At 39.4% G+C, this 20,997-nt stretch overlaps 1 protein-coding gene and 1 pseudogene across 4 annotated transcripts in view; one reads left to right on the top strand and one right to left on the bottom strand.

Annotated features, from left to right (window-relative positions):
• Positions 1 to 20,997, bottom strand: part of ABL1 (ABL proto-oncogene 1, non-receptor tyrosine kinase) — a 135,740-nt gene that overhangs the window by 54,837 nt on the left and 59,906 nt on the right. The window lies entirely within an intron of this gene.
• Positions 17,420 to 18,447, top strand: LOC102988272 (S-adenosylmethionine decarboxylase proenzyme-like; annotated as a pseudogene).

The following is a 20,997-nucleotide window of genomic DNA, read 5'->3' on the forward strand; positions in this document are numbered from 1 at the left end:
AAACAGTACTGCTCTTTTTCTTCCTAAAGAGACAGATCTGGCATATTGATCCAGAACTACATACTAACCAGAGAAGAACAGCTACAGTTAACATTGGAGAAACTGCTCATCAAATGGCACTGTCAGGAGGACAGAGCCACCTGAAAAGAAAACTACAAAACAAAGTCAACCTGGCAGAAGCTGTCCTCTTGTTTGCTACCCTTCCTACGAGCTGGTATATAAAATCTGTATTCAGTAAAGCAACTCCAGAATTGTATTTAATCACTAAGGTATCTTCACATTCCCTAAGCAATAGTAATTCATATTTATGGCTACTTCACCATTAAGAACATTCTAGTGCAATTCTAAAACAAAAGTAAAATGAACTCCTCCAAAAGGTTTAGGCCAATGACCTCATATCAACTAGACCTTCTTTGATGAAAAAGTAATGGGAATCCCACACAGACTAGTTACAGGAACCGCCAAGCCCAACAATGTCCCCTAACATCTGTGCTCCTCTCTCACCACCAGCCCTTCAGTTTTAGAAGGACGTATGGCCCCAGAACAAAGACTACATTTCCTAGACCCTCTTGTGCCTAGTCATCACCACGTAACTAAGTTTTAACCAGTGATACGGCGAGCAGCACCGATACATGCAACTTCTGGCTCAGGTTCTTAAAAGGAATGAGAATGCCCTCCCTCTCTTTTCTACTTCCCACTGCCTGCAAGGGGACAGGCTTGCTGGAGTGGCCATTTGGATCCTGAGGTAGAATCCACACCTTAAAAGTAACAACATAGCAGGTGTCTGATTCTGTGGAGTACCCATACACATGCAGGACCGCTAATGTCAGCCTGTTAACAGAAGCGAGAAATAAACATCTAGCTGTTTTAAACCGCTGGTATTCTCATCTGTATAAGAGCCATTTTGTCTCTCCGGTAATACTAAAAGACCAGTTTTAACTCCGTAAATCTATGAATTTCCCAAATCAATTGTTTCTTTTCTTTATCTATTAAAAACTGTTAATTGAAGAGCAAGCGTTTGAAATTATCCTATAGCCTTTAGAAAATGAGAAAGTGTCTTAAATAATCGCTGTGAAACACATAGTCCAGTATCCAGCTCATAACAAAGACTCAAAAATTACACATTAATTATTATTGCTACCTTAACTGTCCCTTCCCCTTTCCAGAGTCTCTGGTACTGGTGTGAGGAAGATTAAAAAATTCTGTGTTCTATCATATATCTGATAAAGAATTTGTATCCAGAATGCAGAGAACTCTTAACACACAACAATAAGACAGTAAGCAAACCAATTAAAAAATGGATAAAAGATTTAAATTGATGTGTTACCAAAGAAGAAATATGAATGGCTAATAAGCACATGAAAAGATGCTCAGCATCATTAGTCATTCCAGAAATGGAAACTAAAACCACAATGAGGTACTTCTTCACAGCCACTCAAATAGTTATGATCAAAACGACAGACAAAACCAAGTGTTGGTGAGGATGTGAAGAAACTACAACACTCATACACTGCTGGTGGGAACATAAAATGGTACAGCCCTACTATAGAAACCACTGTGGCAGTTCCTTAAAAAGTTAAACATAAACTTACTATAAGACCCAACAACGCTACTCCTAGGAATCTGCCCTAGAGGAATGAAAACATATCCACACAGAGACTTGTACATGAATGTCCACAGAAGCATTATTCATAACAGCCAAAACTGGAAACAATCCAAACGTCCATCAGTTGATGAATTAATAAACAAAATGTACATCCAAAGAATGGAATAATATTCAATAATAAAAAGGAATGAAGTACTGATATGTGCTACGATATAGATAAATCTCAAAAACACACTGTGATATGAAAGAAGCCAGTCACAAAGACTACATATTGTATAATTCCATTCATAGGAAATGTGCAGAAAAGGCAAATCTATAGAGACAGAAGGCAGATTTAGCGGCTGCCTGGGCATGAGGGTGGACTGACTGCAAAGGGGCACAAGGGATCTTTTTGGGATGATGGAAGTGTTCTAAAACTGGACTGTGGTAATGGCTGCACACTCTATAAATTTACTAGAAATCACTGAATTGTACACTAAAATGGTAAATTTTATGGCATGTAAATCTTACCTCAAAAAATGTTAATAAAAAAGGGAGAAAGCAATGTGTTCTAAGATTTTGACCCCATTTCCTGATTGGATGTCACAGAAAGGATGAGACAGAGGATTAGAAATGCAATAAGTTTGGCTGCTCAGTTCCATGCTGTGAACCTAAAAAGACCATGCTCTATGTGTTGCAGGTACGTGGCATCTTATTTAGAGACGCTTCTAATGAGAGCCACATTCCCGGAGAGGAAACATGCAACAATTCCACCCCGCCCTGACACCTCTACTGGCTCTCGGCATACTCCTGGCTAAGGAGTGTATGTGAGGGGGAGGACTGTATATACAACTAAGATGATCAAGACCTGGGTGGGAGTGGGAGATGTAGCTCAGGTTGATTAAAATAGAGACATCTGAGAAAGCCAGCAGCCTGGCACATCAAAGACTGAAAGGCACAGAAACACATCTCCCACTCATAGGAAGCACCTGGATACTCTCACAAGTAACTGCAGCTTTCCAGTCTGCAGCCTTCACAGAGGCCTGAAGGGCTGCAACTTTAAGAGTTCCCAAATATACACCCTGGCACCACTCATCTTCTGGACAGACAGTCCAAACTGTTAAACTTCTCAGAGAAACCAAGAATCCGAGTAAATTAGTTGAGATCAAAATGTTAAGAAGAATATTTAAGATCTATGGTAAGAAAATGTCTAGGTAGTAAAATTTCTAGGTGGTAAATATTATGTTTCCAAAGTACTAGGCGAAGGAGAAGCAACCAGTTAAATACTGGAACTAACAATAAATATTTCATGAGTCTTAGGCTTCTGATAAACAAATGAATTGCAAAGGTTAATCAGTCAATAATTCTCAATACTGTCCAGCGTTTTCCCTTACTTTTTCTTGTCTGATCTCCAAAACAACTCAAGGGAAGTAGGGAGTTGTATTCCCAACAAAGCCACAGTGACTGAAGCCCAGCATGAAGTAATCCCAAAGGAAGAGGGACTCAAGAAGCCAGGCATGCTATGCAGCTGAGATTCCACCAATAACCCAAATGTGCCTGGTATGACAGACCCACCCTAAGCGTGCCTGGCAAAACAGAGGTCACACCAAAGTAGAATAAGAAACAGCTCCTGCTTTAAAGAGAACTGGGTCTTGGGCTTCCCTGGTGGCACAGTGGTTGAGAGTCCGCCTGCCGATGCAGGGGACGCGGGTTCGTGCCCCGGTCCGGGAGGATCCCACGTGCCGCGGAGCGGCTGGGCCCGTGAGCCATGGCCGCTGAGCCTGCGCATCCGGAGACTGTGCTCCGCAACGGGAGAGACCACAACAAAAGAGAATTGGGTCTTTATCTTCAGTTCTTGGTCCTCATCTGACTGGTACAGCTCTCATAAAACTCTTGACTTGTCATCACTTGTCAATCAAAGATTTGAGAATGGGCCATTCATTCAACAAATATTATAGAGCCAGTCAGTGGTGATGAAGATGATAAAAAGGAAGAAGACACGCTTCTGGGCCTCCAAGGATGCTTGGTCTTGAGAGAGAGGTGGGAAGGAGAGAGGAGCAGACCCTGAAACAAGGACTCTCATAAGGGTGAGAAAAATTCCATAATAAGCGTATGCATAATAGCTATAGGAGCCCAGGGAATGGCCTGGCAGTCCAGTGGTTAGGACTCCGCACTTTCACTGCCGAGGGAACAGGTTCAATCCCTGGTCGGGGAAGTAAGATCCCGCAAACTGTGCTGTGCGGCCAAATAAATAAGTAAATAAATAAATAATAATAAAAAGGAGCCCAGAAGAAGTGGATAATTCTACCTACAGATGTTAGGAGAGGCTTCCTAGTGGAGAAATCAGTAGTATAGAAAGACTGGAAGATTCTTCCTTTTACCATTCTCCTTTCAGAATTTAGAAATCAGTTAAAAGCATACAAGTAGCCCACTCATATGTGCTGAACTGATTCTCCACAAAGGTGCAAAGACAATTCAATGGAGAAAGGACAGTGTTTTGAACCAACGGTCCCGGAATATCGTGCATCCATATACAAAATGATGACACTTGGTCAGTATGCACCACATATAAAATTTAATACAAAATGGATTATAGATCTAAATGTTAAATAAAAACTTATAAAACTTCTAGAAGAATATCTTTGTGATCTTGCGTTAGGCAAAATTTCTTAGGTCCAATACCAAGTATGAACCTTAAGAGAATAACTCATATACCGGACTTCCATCAAAATTAAAAATGTATGCCCTTCTTTTTTCTTTTGGCCGTGCCATGAGGCTTGCGGGATCTTAGTTCCCCCCAACGAGGGACTGAACCTGGGCCCACGGCAGTGAAAGCGTGGAGTCCTACCCACTGGACCGCCAGGGAATTCCCAAAATTTATGCTCGTCTAAAGCCACGGTTAAGAGAATGAAAAGAACAAGTCAAAGACTGGGAGAAAATATCAAGTGCTGGTAAAAATGTGGAGCGACTGGCATGAATGCAAATTGGTAGGAACTGCTGGTGGGAATGCAAAATAATACATGCACTTTGTAAAACAGTTTGGCAGTTTCTCATAAGTTAAGCAGACACTTAACATATGGCCTAGCAATTCCAGTCCTAATTATTTAATCAAGAGAAATGAAAATTAATGTCTACACAAAAACCTATATGTGAATTTACAGTGGCTTTATTCATAATCATCAAAAACTGGAAACAACTCAAATGTCCTTCAACAGCTGAATGGATAAACACACTGGGGTATCTTCATACAACAGAACGCTACTCAGCAATAAAAAGGACTGGACCACGTTGATTACATGCAACAACATGGATGAATCTTAAATGCATCCTGACTCAAAAGGTTATACCCTTCATGATTCTATTTGTGATATTCTGTAACAGACAAAATCCTAAGGACAGAAAACTGAAAAGTGGTTGCAGGGGCTGGGAGGGTGCACTGACGACCAAAGGAATTAGGACTGGCGGGGGAGGGGCAGGGAGTGATGGACTGTTCTAGATTTCAAGGGTGGTGGTAGTTACATGACTATAAGCACTGTCAAAACGCATACTCTAAAAGGGGCAAATTTTACCATATGTAAATTATACCTCAATAAAAACACTGTTTTCCTTCTTCAAACGTCCCATTGCTCAGGGGAGTCCACTCACTGCCAGAGCCCCTGCTTGGCGCGTCCCTGTGAATAGAGCCCCCTGGGGCTGTGAGGCGGCACTGCACTGCTGGACTTGATTTGGCCGCTGAGAATTCTGTTAGTGGTCCTAGAGTGAGCACAGTCTGTACGATTCGGTTTCTCTCCCTTTGTTCCTTCTGCCTTACAAGACCCCAAGTGGAATAGATATCAGAAGTACAAACAGCACTGATAAGTAGCTTTATCCATTGTCATGCCAGGTGGTAGAAATCCACGCTAAAGGGGTGTCTTTCTCTAATGCAAACCTCCCTGTACCTGGATAGGAAAGCACTGGTGACCGTGGAGGAGAGGCAGCTGTGGGTGGTAGAGAGAAGCCCTGCAAGAGAGCACGGCCCTGGGTTCCAGTGGGAGGCTCGGGGAGGCACTTCCCCCCCTCTGAGCCTCATTCACCTGCAAAATGGAGGCTGAGTCAAAAGCCTGTCATCATCTGTCTAGGCGCTCAGTCTGTGAGCTCATTCAAGGCCTAAGGTAAATTTTTCTCTTTCTCCTTGTCAAGGGCTTTTTAAAAATGACATTTTCCCGACTAGAAAGAGTAAGTTTGCTAACTTAACAAATGCCAGCGCTTGTACCGAAAAACTGGCTTCCCTTATCTAGACTGTGCCCACAACCAACCAATCCTCACAAATGGATTTAGGAGCCTTTGGGCCACAGGAGGATGCGGGGCAGGTCTCCAGCAAACCACATCAAGAACATGGACAGTCAGCCCTGGCTGGCTGCAACTGATTCCTGTCTCAACATTTCCAGAGCAAGTGAGCCAGAAAGCTTTATGAAAAACAGTGTCCAGAGCCCTGGGTGTTCAACTTCCTGCCAGCGAGTTGTACAAAGCCAAGGGGCGGGGGCTTATCAGGTTTGTACATGGTCTCCTAAGGACTGAAAGCAGTGTTTAATTCTGCAGCTTTCCACTATTTAAGGTGACAAAATTGCCTTTAACTTTGTCCTATAGTTGCTAGCTCTTGACTCTGCCTAGGATTTGCATATCTGATTTCTGGTTCTCAAAAAGCCCCATAAGTGAAATTTGGCAATATTCAATATCTCTCAGAACCTCAAATTTATTTACCCTTTGACCCAGCAATTCTATTTCTGGGAATTTACAGACTTGCCTACACATACAAGTGAAAATGAATACACATATATTCACTGTAGATTGTTTAAATAGCAAGGATCTATCATTAAGTTAAATAAACTTTGGTCTTAGCCTTCAAAATGGGGTACATTGATGCCTGGATGGGGGTTCATGTAATCTTTCCAAGAAGTATGCAAGTATTTATTTAAAAAGGAATCAACTTTCAAAGCCTCAATTTCATACATCATCCTTTCTAAAACTGATCTGCCTAAGAAATCCTCTGTCAGTTCTCCTTTCCTCATGTTGCTTTCGTAATTACCCCTCTCCTTCCCCACAAAGGAGAGGAACACCTCTCGTAAATCCATGGGTTTAAAAATTCCTGGTCGTCAAAGTATGGGACAATCTGAGAATATATCGCTTTAGACAGGAAGGTGGTTTTCTTTTTCTTTCTTTTTTTTTTTTTTTGAGAACAAAGCAAAGAGAGCACCATTAAGAGAGAAATATTCTGCAAATGTTTACAGATTACATACTAAGAGCTAGGTACTGTCCTACGCTCTAGGGTTACAACAGGTAGAATATGGGGAAAAAATCCCTGCCCCTCGATAGTTCACTTTCCATTGGGGGTAGGGGAGACAGACAACAAAATAAATTATAGAATACGTAAGAGGGTAAAAACCGCTAGGGAGAAAAAGCAGGTAAGAGGGATGGGGTTGCTGAGGTTGAGGAGTGGGGATTGAGATTATAATTTTAAATAAAGTGGTCAGAAACACCATCACTGAAGATGACAATTGAGCAAAGACCCAAAGGAGGTAGCGTGAACTACGTACGGGGGAAGCACTTTCCTAGCATAGGGAACAGCAATTGCAAAGTCAATGGGGCAGGGAGGATGACTGGGGGAGGTCCAAGGAAGAGCAAAGAGGTCAACGTGGATGAAACAGAGTAGGTAAGAGGGAGAGTAAAAGGACATTAGCCACAAGTTGCAGGGAGGTGGGGAGATCTTGTCTGCCTAAGGTGATTGACAGGGCTTTGGCTTTTACTCTGAAGGAGCTGGGAAGGCACTGGAGGTTTGGGGCAGAGGAGAGACTGGGATTTGATTATATTTAAAAGGATTCCTCTGGATGCACAGGGAGAAGAGACTGAGAGGAAACATCTGCCCAGTAATGCTTACCCTGAAGAATGAGCTGGGAAGTGTCTGTTCCCTCTTTTTCTAATTTCTGGAAAGGCTGTATAGAATTTGTAATATTTCTTTCTTTAATGTTTGGTAGTATTCACCAGTAAAACCATCAGGCCCTCGCATTTTCTTTGTGGGAAGGTTTTTAACTACAATACAAACTCAGTTTCTTTAATAGATTTGGGCCTATTCTGGTTGTTTCTTCTTGAGTGAGTTTTGGCAGTTTGTGTGTTTCAAAGAACTTGTCTGTTTTTTCTAGGTTGCTATTTGGTTTACTTACTAAAATTTTTGTCTTCTCTTTTTTTCCTGATTGGTCTGGCCAGAGGTTTATCAATTTTATTGCTCTTTTCAAAGAACTGGCTTTTGGTTTCATAGATTTCTTTATGGTTTTTCTGTTTTCCATTTCACTGATTTCCACATTGACCTTTTTTCCTGCTTAGTTAGGGTTTCACTAGCTTTCATTTTTCTAGTTTCTTAAGATGGGATCCCAAGGTCAGTTATTTGAAGTTTTTTTCTTTTCTAATACAGGGTTTTAGTGTTAAATAAATTCCCCTTTAGCCCCATCCCCAAAATTTTATGTTGCATTTTTACCTTCATTCAGTTGCAAATACTTACTAATTTCACTTTTGATTTTTTTTTTCTTTGACTCATGGTTTATTTAAAAGTGTGTTATTTCATTTCCAAATAATTGAAAGCTCTTCCAGATATCTTTCTGTTACTGATTCCTCATTTAATTCCTCTGCAGTCAGAGATCATACTTTCTATGACTTGAATCAGCTTACATTCACTGAGACTTTTTTAATGGCCCAGAAAATGATTTATCTTGGTAACAGCTTCATGTGCACGTGTAAAGAATGTGTATTCTACTGTTTGGGGTGGAGGGGGTAGAGTGTTCTATAAATGTTAATTAAGCCAAGACAGTTGATTATATTGTTCAAATCTCCCATATCCTTATTGATGTTCTGTCTATGTGTTCTATCAATTGAGTGAGAGGTGTTAAAATCTCCAAATATAATTGTGGATTTCTCCTTGCAGTTCTATCAGTTTTTGATTTTTTTTTTTTTTTTTTTTTTGGCGGTACGCGGGCCTCTCACTGCTGCGGCCTCTCCCGCTGCGGAGCACAGGCTCCGGACGCGCAGGCCCAGCAGCCATGGCTCACGGGCCCAGCCGCTCCGCGGCACGCGGAATCCTCCCGGACAGGGGCACGAACCCGTGTCCCCTGCATCGGCAGGCGGACTCTCAACCACTGCGCCACCAGGGAAGCCCTCAGTTTTTGATTCATGTATTTTGAATCTCTAATACGCATATAAACACTTAGGATTATATATTCTTATTGGATTGACCTCTCTACCATTACAAAATGTCTCTCTTTATCCTTGGTAATATGCTCTGTTTTGAAATCTACTTTGTCTGATATAGACGTTTAAGTTAATCTTTTGATTAATGTTGACATGGTACAACTTTTTCCACCCTTTTGCTTTTAATCTATTTGTATCTTTATATTAAAAGTGGGTTCAGGGCTTCCCTGGTGGCGCAGTGGTTGAGAGTCCGCCTGCTGATGCAGGGGACACAGGTTCGTGCCCCAGTCCGGGAAGAACCCACATGCCGCGGAGCAGCTAGGCCCGTGAGCCATGACCGCTGAGCCTGCGTGTCCGGAGCCTGTGCTCTGCAATGGGAGAGGCCACAACAGGGAGAGGCCCGCGTACCGCAAAAGAAAAAAAGAAAGTGGGTTCATTGGAGGTAACATATAAATGGGTCTTACATTTTTATCCAATCTGACAGTCTCTGTTTTTTATTGGGACGTTTAGACTTTTATATTTAACATAATATCAATATGGAATTTAATCTACCATCTTGCTATTTTATATTTATCCAATCTGTTCTTTTTTAAAAAATAAGTTTCAGATGTACTGCTATGTAATCTGTTCTTTGTTCATTTTTCCAAGTTTTTCTGTCTGCCCTTTTTTGTATTAATTAAATATCTTCATTATTATAATTTACCTCTGTTGGCTTATTAGCTATAACTCTGCTGCTTTAGAGTCTATCATATATATCTTTAACTTATCACAATCTACTTGCAAATGATATATCACTTCACATACAGTACAAGAATCTTACAACAGTACACTTCCATTTTCCCACTCCCATTTGTGCTGCTGCTGTCATGAACTTTACTTCTACATAAGCTGTAAATGCCAGTGTGTTATTTCTGCTTTTGTTTAAAAGACATATCTTTTAAAGAGATTTAAATAATGAGAAAAGGGCTTCCCTCGTGGCGCAGTGGTTGAGAATCCGCCTGCCAAATGCAGGGGACACAGGTTCGAGCCCTGGTCCGGGAAGATCCCACATGCCGCGGAGCTACTAAGCCTATGCGCCACAACTACTGAGCCTGCGCTCTAGAGCCCGTGAGCCACAACTACTGAGACCGCATGCCACAACTACTGAAGCCCACGTGCCTAAAATAAATAAATAAATAAATAAATAAATAAATAAATAAATTTTAAAATAAGTAAATAAATAATGAGAAAAATTATTATATATTTACAAGGTAGTTACCCTTCTCCAGTGTATCACTTTCTTTTTGTAGCTCTGGTTTCCACCAGGTATTTTTCTTCTGCTTCAAGGACATTCTTTTACTTTTTTTTTAGTGCAAGCCTGCTGGTAATGAATTCTTTCAGTTTTTGATATGTCTGAAGAAGACTTTATATTGCCTTTGTTTTTGAAAGATATTTTCACCAAGAAAATAATTCTAGGTTGATGATGTTTTTCTTTTGTTAGTTTAAAGATGTTGCTCCACTGTTGCCTGGCTTACACTGTTTTCAAAGAGGAATCTGCTGTCATCCTAATCTTCATTTTCTCTGGCTGCTTTTAACATTCTCCTCTAGCACTAGTTTTAAGCAATTTGAGTATAATGTGCCTTGATACCATTTTTCTTCATGTTTCTTGTGCTTGGAGTTCCTTGAGATTTTTGGATTTATGGGTTTATTACTTTCATTACATTTGGAGGTTTTTTTTTTCAGTCATTTTTTTCTTCTGTTATTTCTTCTATCCCTCACACTTCCTTCCTCCTTCAGACACTCCAATTACACATATAATTGGCCCTGCACTTCACTGATGCTTTGTTCATTAATTTTTTTCAGATTTTTTTCTTTCTGTGTTTCATTTTGGACAGTTTACATTGTCTTCAAAATCAATGATCTTTATTTCTACACTGTTTATTCTGATATCAATTTCATTCAATATATTCATCTCAGCAATTGTAGTTTTCATCTCTAGAAGTTTATCTTCCATGGCTCTAATTAACACAATCTTTCCTCTAGCTTCTTAAACATATGGAATACAATTATAATAATTATTTTAATGTCCATATTTACTAATTCTGCCATCTGTGTCATTTCTGGTCAGTTACTGGAATATCTCCTACCTCCTTACATACCTAGTAATTTTTGACTGGATGCAGACATTGTGTATTTTACCTTGTTGGGTCCTAGATATTTTTGCATTGCTAAAAATATTCTTTAGCTTTGTTCTGAGATACAGTCTGGAAACAATTTGATCCTTTTGGGTTTTGCTCTTAAACGTTGTTAGGCAAGACCAGAGTAGCAGTTACTCTACCATTAATTGGGGCAAGACCCTTGTGATGGTTAATTTTATGTGTCAGCTCAACTGGGTCACAGAGTATCCAGATATTTGGTCAAACATTATTCTGGTTGTTTCCATGAGGGTGTTTCTGGATGAGATTGCCCTCCTTAATGTGGGTGGATTTCATCCAATCAGTTGAAGGCCTGACTAGAAAAAAAAAGCACTGATCCTCTCCCAAGTAAGACAGAATTCCTCCTGCCTGACCACCTCTGAACTGGTATTCTAGCTTCTGTGTAAGAATGGGATTTAAAAGTATAAGAATTCATTTTTTCTTGTATTTGCACAAAGAAACAATGGAAAGACATCTAAGAAACTGATTATAGTGTTTATTCATGGGAGAAATGAGAATGCAATTACCAAGTAGTTATGCACAAGGGTCAGAGTAAGACTTCTCAATCTACATTTTTATATATTAATTTTTAAACCTGTGAATGCATTATTTTATTTTTAAAAAAAAGACATCACAGAAAATAGGGCTGGCCTGGCTTACCAACATAAGAACAGGAATCCTAATATTCTGCAGCATGCTGGAATCCAGTAGGGGGGTTCTCTGGAATTTAAGTCTTATTGGTGAAACTATTTCACAGTAATTCAATCACCTTGGATCAATTCCAAGGCAGATTTATCCTACCGTTAAGGCAACAACTTAAGCAATATTTTGCTCAAAAGAAGAACTAGACTGTAAGCTCCCTAGGCAGCTGAAACTATGTCTTATGCCTGATCCATCTTTGTATATACCTACAGCCAAGTCCTGTATACAGTCGCTCATTATTGATTGCTTGGGTTGGTTGAATTAAGAACCTAATTCCACCGTTAAGCAAATGATGTTAAAGTGAATTTCCACAAGCCCTGTTTTCTAAGGGTAGTGATAGACATCAATTGTTGGGGGGTTCATTGGGACTCCACTTGGTGACTCCCTGGCCTTTGACCAGATACTGGAGATATGAGGTTTGCATAAGCACCAGTCTCTCTCTTTTTTTAAAAAAATTGAGGTATAGTGATTTATAATATTATATTAGTTTCAGGTGTACAACACAGTGATTCAAAATTTTTTTAGAGCTTATACTCCATTTAAAGCTATTATAAAATACTGGCTATATTCCTTATGCTGTAAAATATATCCTTGTAGCTTATTTATTTTATACATAGTAGTTTGTACCTCTTAATCCCCTCTGCCTTCCCTCTCCCCACTGATAACCACTGGTTTGTTCTCTATATCTGTAAGTCTGTTTCAGTTGTTATATTAATTCATTTTATTTCTTAGATTCCACATATAAGTGACAACATACAGTATCTATCCTCCTCAGTCTGACATTTCACTAAGCATAATACCCTCCAGGTCCATCCATGTCACTGCAAATGGCAAAATTTCATTCTTTCTTACGGCTGAGTAGTATTCCATTATACACATATACATACACACACACCCCACATCTTCTTTATCCATTCGTCTGTTGATGGACACTTAGGTTGCTTCCATATCTTGGCTGTTGTAAATAATGCTGTTTTGAACATTGGGGTGTGTGTATCTTTTCAAGTTAGTGTTTTTGTTTTCTTTGGATATATATATCCAGGAGTGGAATTGCTGGATCATATGGTAATTCTTTTTCAGTTTTTTGAGGAACCTCCATATTGTTTTCCATAGGGGCTGCACCAATTTACATTCCCACCAGCAGTGTACAAGAGTTCCCTTTTCTCTACATCCTTGCCAACAATTGTTATTTGTGGTCTTTTTTGATGATAGCCATTCTGACAGGTGTGAGGTGATATCTCACTGTGGTTTTGATTTGCCTTTCTCTGATGATTAGTGATGTTGAACATCTTTTCATGTGTCTGTTGGTTATCTCTGTGTCTTCTTTGGAAAAATGTCTGTTCAGGTCTTCTGCCCATTTTAATTGGGTTGTTTATGTTTTTGACAATGAGTTGTATGAGCTAGTTATATATTTTGGATAATAACCCCTTATCAGTCATATCATTTGCAGATATTTTTTTCCTATTCTGTAGGCTGTCCTTTCATATTGTTGATGGTTTCCTTTGCTGTGCAAAAGCTTTTAAGTTTAATCAAGTCCCATTTATTTATGTTTGCTTTTGCTTCCTTTGCCTTAGGACAGATAAAAAATATATTGTTACAATTTCTGTCAAACAGTGTTCTATGCTTTCTTCCAGGAGTTTTATGGTTTCTGGTCTTACGTTTAATCTGAGTTTTTGTATATGGTGTAAGAAAATGTTCTAATTTTATTCCTTCATATGTAGCTGTCCAGTTTTCCCAGCACCACTTATTGAAGAGACTGTCTTTTTCCCCATTATATATTTTTGCCTCGTTTGACATAGATCAGTTGACCATTTAAGTGCATGGGTTTATTTCTGGGCTCTCTATGCTGTTCCATTGATCTATATGTCTGTTTTCTGTGTCACTACCATACTGTTTTGATTATTGTAGCTTTGTAGTATAGTCTGACGTCAGGGAGTGTGATGCCTTTAGCTCTATTCTTCTTTCTCAAGATTGCATAAGCACCATTCCTACTGACACCATTCTTGTGAGGTCTTCTTTTCCTGGACCTTTCGGCCAAATACCTGCTCTCTTCATATTTGAATGCAAATGTATCTCTCTCTAACTGGTATAATTCTACCAATCTGAAATTGCAGTTGCCATTTTGAAAATTTTGTTATGAATAAGATTTTTCATTTAAGAGACACATTCAACACAGAACAAAAAGGGAAGAAACCTCATGAGGAGAGTCTCTGTCTTGCCCATCTAAAAGACAGATCACCTTTTTAAATTGGGAGACCTCCTCTTTTTTCCCATACTTACTAAGTGCCAGCTTTTAAAGGACATGACTTAATAGAATGCCAAGAGTCTGAATTACTATTTAAACGAGCTCTACTGACTTTAGCTCTGGTAGTTTTGAGTGGGTCTGTCAAAATGGGTTTTGCCTCGTCTAAGTCTTCTCCTCTCCTTACACAGAGAAGATAATCAGCCACTCGTATCTATCTGCAGTCAGCTTGCTCTCACTTCTTTCTTCCTTCCTTTCCCATATTTTCTCTTTTCTAGGGAAAGTCTGGAGATTAACTAATTATAAATAGTTTTCCTGTCCTTATGTGCAGACTCAAGAAATAACTAGTACAGATTAACAGTCCAAAATTTCCATAAGAAAGAGAGAAAAATTAAACTATTTTTGCTTCTACTTTTCCCTTGCTGAAATTATAACCCAAAAGTTTAAATGTGGGTTTGGGTAATAGTTTTGTTTCCTATACCTAGGCTTAGTATATCCAAGAGTCTTAAAAATCTTTTTGGATATATGACCATAGGAGATTTATATTAAAATATTTATGTAATATTCCTGATAATTAGATGATTCTTTGGACTATATATAAGAGTGAGATAAAATTAGCTTAAAAATAACTCTATGCCTCCTGATTTTATTATGATATAAAAATAATGCAATAATTAAATCAATGTAAGATTTGGGGTTAATTTCTCATGATTTAAACCTTCTAAATTAACTGTATTAGTTCTATGGATCCAGTAAGTTATCAGTTTCCACAAATTGTTTAAAATTATAAAAAATAAAATTGAATTTAATTGAAAGAACTTATATAATAAAATATCTTTTTTTAAAAAATATCTTTTTAAAATGACTTAATCTCATGAATTCTTATAATGCTTTAAATCGTAAAGATTTGATGTGTTGGTCTATGTTTTAATTTCCAGATGTTTAGTCCACTTAAAGATCTCTTAGACAAATGATAAACTGAGTTAATTAATAATCTTTGGATATATGGATAATTTCTAACTAAAGGAAAAGATCCAAACATTGGGCACCACATACAGTTTTAAATTACCCTTCCTCCTTATTTTTATATAAAAGTTACCTATAGATTGATTAACTGGATGTGTAAATTTCTCTAAATGATATATCCATGCTTATTTTGCCACTTTAAAATTTGTTAAAGTGACATAAAATGTATGCTCATAGAAAAATTTGCTAGACAGTTCTTGGTTTCCAGTCTTTTAGTTTTCTCTTGTGTCTAGAAACTTTAACTTTGAAGTTGGCTAATATAAATGGTTACAGAGAAATAGGAATAGGTATATAAGATAAATGTGGTTTGTCTTTTTTCATCAAGAAAATTATTAGTTTATTAAGAGAGTAAACCAATATAATCTATGCATTATTTTATTTAATGTGATATAATCAGTTAAATTTTACAACTAGTTAAGAGGTTTAATTTTATCATCTATGGGACTTCCCTGGTGGCGCAGTGGTTGGGAATCCGCCTGCCAATGCAGGGGACACGGGTTAGAGCCCTGGTCCGGGAAGATCCCACATGCCGTGGAGCAACTAAGCCTGTGTGCCACAACTACTGAGCCCGCGCTCTAGAGCCCGGGAGCCACAACTACTGTGCCCACATGCCACAACTACTGAAGCCCACGTGCTTAGAGCCCGTGCTCTGCAACAAAAGATCCCACATGCCGTGGAGCAACTAAGCCTGTGTGCCACAACTACTGAGCCCGCGCTCTAGAGCCCGGGAGCCACAACTACTGTGCCCACATGCCACAACTACTGAAGCCCACGTGCTTAGAGCCCGTGCTCTGCAACAAGAGAAGCCAACGCAATGAGAAGCCCGCGCGCCACAATGAAGAGTAGCCCCCGCTCGCCTCAACTAGAGAAAGCCTGCGTGCAGCAACAAAGACCCAAGGCAGCCAAAAATAAATAAATAAATAATAAAATGAAAAAAATTTTTTGTCATCTATTCATAAACACATACCTAAGAAGGTATATTAATTAATTCAAATGTTTATAAATGATAAAAGATACCAGAAGACAAATTTGAGGATAAACTATTAACGGTAAATGTAAAGGGTCTGAGGAAAATAAACTGTTTGTCTAGATTTATAATGCCTACAGATAGTGAATTTGAAGAAAATATTGAATTGTATTTAAAAATACTGGAAATCTTGGCTCAATGTTAATAAATTTATTCATTCATTAAGAAAAGGACTTATGAATCTTTATTGCAAATTTTTAAATGAATGATAGACAAAAAGTAAAATCAGAATTTGGGTTTTCTTTTTGTAAAGTGACCAAGTCATTCCACTGCCAGATAAAAGATTTCTTTCCTTTTTATCAACAAAATATTACGTTAACTATCTGAATTTTCTGTCATTACTCAAGAATCATTTTGAAAAAAGTTCCCTTTTTTTTTTAAGTTCCTATAATCAACAATTTCTTGTCTTTGGATACTATGACATGTCATATACAGAGGGGGTAGGAACATGCATAGAGAAACACAGCATTTCTGACTTGGTGAATCCGAAAAGTGAAGCCAGACTACGAATGCCGAAGAGTGTAATCTTAGAAGGGACAGAGACGGGGTGACCTCCAAACTCTGTACACTCATCTCTCACTGACCCTTGAACTACTCATACTCATATGTGGGACAGACTCAAAGCAGCTCAGCTAAAGACAAAAGATCTAAAGATAGAAACAACAACAAAAAAACTCCGAGCGTTTGGAAAAAACCCTAAGCAACACACAAAAAAGCTACTAGGACTAATAAGTGAATTTAGCATATTGCAGGATACAAGTTCAGTATACAAAAGTCATTCTTACTTCTATACATTAGCAATAAAAAGTTAGAGGCTTCCACAGTACGGCCGGCGACATTAGCTAGCGCTCGGTCTACTCTCTCTAACGCGGAAACAGCGGACTACAAGAGACTGAGCTGTATCTGCCTCTATTTCCAACAGACTCACGTTCAACTTTCGCTCACACACACACACACACACACACACACACACACACACACACAAGCCGGGAAAATTTTATTAACCCTTAAAAAAAGTTAATATCAAATTATAGCAAAAATGGAACCTGAACTTTAGTTAACACAGCTGGAACAATCCGCAGCTGCGGCAGCAGCGGCGGGAGAAGAGATTTAATTTAGTTGATTTTCTGTGGTTGTTGGTTGTTCGCTAGTCTCACAGTGATGGAAGTTGCACATTTTTTCGAAGGGACCGAGAAGCTGCTGGAGGTTTGGTTCTCCAGGCAGCAACCCGGCGCAAACCAAGGATCTGGGGATCTTCGCACCATCCCAAGATCCGAGTGGGACACACTTTTGAAGGATGTGCAGTGTTCAATTATAAGTGTGACAAAAACTGACAAGCAGGAAGCTTATGTACTCAGTGAGAGTAGCATGTTTGTCTCCAAGAGACGTTTCATTTTGAAGACATGTGGTACTACCCTCTTGCGGAAAGCATTGGTTCCCCTGTTGAAACTTGCTAGGAATTACAGTGGGTTTGACTCAAAGCTTCTTTTATTCTTGTAAGAAGTTCATGAAGCCTTCTCACCAAGGGTACCCACACCGGAATTTCCAGGAAGAAATAAGAGTTTCTTAACGCAATTTTCCCAAATGGAGCAGCATACTGTATGGGAGACATGAATTCTGACTGTTGGTACTTGTATACTTTGGATTTCCCAGAGAGTCAGGTAATCAATCAGCCAGATCAAACCCTGGAAATTCTGTTGAGTGAGCCTGACCCAGCAGTTATGGACCAGTTCTACATGAAAGATGGTGTTACTGCAAAGGATGTCACTCGTGAGAGTGGAATTCGTGACCTGATGCCAGGTTCTGTCATTGATCCCACACTGTTCAATCCTTGTGGGTATTCAATGGATGGAATGAAATCGGATGGAACTTACTGGATTATTCACATCACTCCAGAACCACAATTTTCTCATGTTAGCTTTGAAACAAACTTAAGTCAGACCTCCTGTGATGACCCGATCAGGAAAGTTGTGGAAGTCTTCAAGCCAGGAAAATTTGTGACCACCCTGTTTGTAAATCAGAGTTCTAAATGTTGCACAGTGCTTTCTTCGCCCCAGAAGATTGAAGGTTTTAAACGTCTTGATTGCCAGAGCGCTACGTTCAATGATTACAATTTTGTTTTTTTACCAATTTTGCTAAGAAGCAGCAACAACAGCAGAGTTGATTAAGAAAAATGAAGAAAAAACACAAAAAGAGAACACACATAGAAGAAGGTGGTGGCTGCTTTTTAGATACCGATACCAAGGGCCATGCTTTCCATAACCACCACCTTGTAGTTGCAGAAAGCCCTAGATGTAATGATAGTGTAATCATTTTGAATTATATGCATTATTATATCAAGGAGTTAGATATCTTGCACGAATGCTCTCTTCTGTGTTTAGGTATCCTATGCCACTCTTGCTGTGAAATTGAAGTGCATGCAGAAAAAACCTTTTACTATATGAAACTTTACAACACTTGTGAAAACAATTCAATTTGGTTTCTGTACAGTGTAATATTTCTCCAGGTACCATTCAAAATTCCCCACAGACAACAAGGCTTTCGTCCTCATTAGGCGTTGGCCTCAGCCTAGACATCTGGGACTATTCTATTAAATTGCTACCAGGATTTTGCATCCAGTTACCTCCACTTACTAGAACATAGTCTCTACTAATGTTATTGAAACCAATGTCTACTTCATACAGATGTTTCTGCAGCACCAATCACAGTTCTTCTTCCGGGGCTTCCCTGGTGGCGCAGTGGTTGCGCGTCCGCCTGCCGATGCAGGGGAGCCGGGTTCGCGCCCCGGTCTGGGAGGATCCCGCGTGCCGCGGAGCGGCTGGGCCCGTGAGCCATGGCCAATGGGCCTGCGCGTCCGGAGCCTGTGCTCCGCGACGGGAGAGGCCACGGAGCCGGTGCTCCGGGCGGGGGGAGGCCACGGCGGAGGGAGGCCAGAAAACAAAAAAAAAAAAAAAAAGTTCTTCCACGAGTCGAGTCCTCTGATGACTGCAGTTATCCATTTCGTGTATTACTATCTCTCTGCTTCCTACACTCGTGTGACTTTAATGGAGTCATTCCTCACCGTGGTGTCTCCCTCCCAACCACACCCCCTCCTTAAAGCAATACACTGTTACACTGTGCGTGTACACTAACCTTATACCCCAGAGGGGGAACAGGGGGATGGACTCTGGGCTTAATTTTCTTTTAAGGTCAAGGGAGTTTGGCATTTTTCGTTACTATGAGCTCTTTGGGAATAAGCTGGTGTTGATTAGCAAAGAAGGTGTAGATTGATACTAGGGAATATTGGCAGAACTGTATGGAAACCGTATGCCATTCTGTGCCCCCCGTTAAATGAGATTAGCTCCTCATGAGAACCATGGCTTTATTAACTTGCTAAGTAATAGTATAAAAGAATTATCACTAAATTTGTTAGCAAGGAGATATTAAGACAAAGGTTGTATTGGATTCAACAAGTCAAGTCAGCTCAGATGATGCACCTTAACTTTTACTTTCACAGCCACTTCCACTAATTTCTATTAATGGTAATGCCATAAACTTTGGTTCAAAGCAGAATCGATGTCTTTGCCATCTTGTGACTTAAAAAGTTCTGTGACTTTGTGATGCATGTGATAGTGTTCTGACGGTTCCTCTTACTGGTATTTCTTTCACCATGTAGTAACATCAAGTGATGAATGAGAACTGTTCAGATTATTCAGACATACTACACGGTGAAGCAGAATGCTATCCATAAAACATAACATACAAAATTCCAAAGTGGTCAATGGGAAATGACTAGAAATACAGGCTTAAAAGAGTTGGCATCCTTTAGCTGTATTTGCTAATACGGACGTTTAAGCAGCTGAGAAAAGAGCAAAGTTGACTCAATTTTGTATTTCTTCTTGTCCTCAAACAATTTTTGATTCTTTCTAGATTGATGCAGTGACGTTTTTGTTCCTTCTGTATTTATAAATGAAACCCTATTTTTTAGTGTTTCTAAACATAAATTCTACTTGGTCTGAAATCAAGTGGTTGGAACACTTTTGACTTTTAAACATGTTGATTCAGAGCTTCACTGAAGAAGCTTTCAATCAATGGATCAGTCCGATTCTGTAATCAGCGCACAGTACCTAATGTTTTGGTGCCATTATGGGGACCAATGCTCAAAGTGGATTTTGTTCTTGAACAGTGTCCCAGTAGATTTGATGAACATTTATTGGCTTGAGGTCTGATTCCCCCCACCCCAACAGATTTAAGATTTCTATTTAATGTTGAAAAACTGCACAAATTTGTATGGAACAAAGCCTAGAAAAATGAAAACTAGATTGAATAGTAATCTAAATTAATCCTAGTGTGTATGATAGAGGAGGGAAAATTTTGGTGCCATAATTTCTCTCTTCATGGTGTTGGACTTAAATCAGTTGAAATGTATTTCTGTACCACAATTTAAGCTTCAATAAAGGTTTGCTTAATTCATTCTCTAGAGGAAAAAAGAAAGTTAGAAAGATTAAATAACAATTCTATTTACAATATCGTTTAACAATACTTTTTTTTTTTTTTTTTTTTTTGCGGTACGCGGGCCTCTCACTGCTGTGGCCTCTCACGTTGCGGAGCACAGGCTCGGGACGCGCAGGCCCAGCGGCCACGGCTCACGGGCCTAGCTGCTCCGCGGCACGTGGGATCCTCCCGGACCGGGGCACAAACCCGTGTCCCCTGCATCAGCAGGCGGACTCTCAACCACTGCGCCACCAGGGAAGCCCCAACAATACTTTTTAATATACTTAATGAAAGATGTGCAAGCCCTGTACACTGAAAATTATTAAGACATTGGAAAGGGAAATTATAAAATACCTAAATAGTCCATCAACAGATGAATGGATAAAGAAGATGTGGCACATATATACAATGGAATATTACTCAGCCATAAAAAGAAATGAAACTGAGTTATTTGTAATGAGGTGGATAGACCTGGAGTCTGTCATACAGAGTGAAGTAAGTCAGAAGGAGAAAAACAAATACCGTATGCTAACACATATATATGGAATCTAAG

This window comes from Physeter macrocephalus, chromosome 13, assembly GCF_002837175.3.
Source record: "Physeter macrocephalus isolate SW-GA chromosome 13, ASM283717v5, whole genome shotgun sequence".
Lineage (NCBI taxonomy): Eukaryota > Metazoa > Chordata > Mammalia > Artiodactyla > Physeteridae > Physeter > Physeter macrocephalus.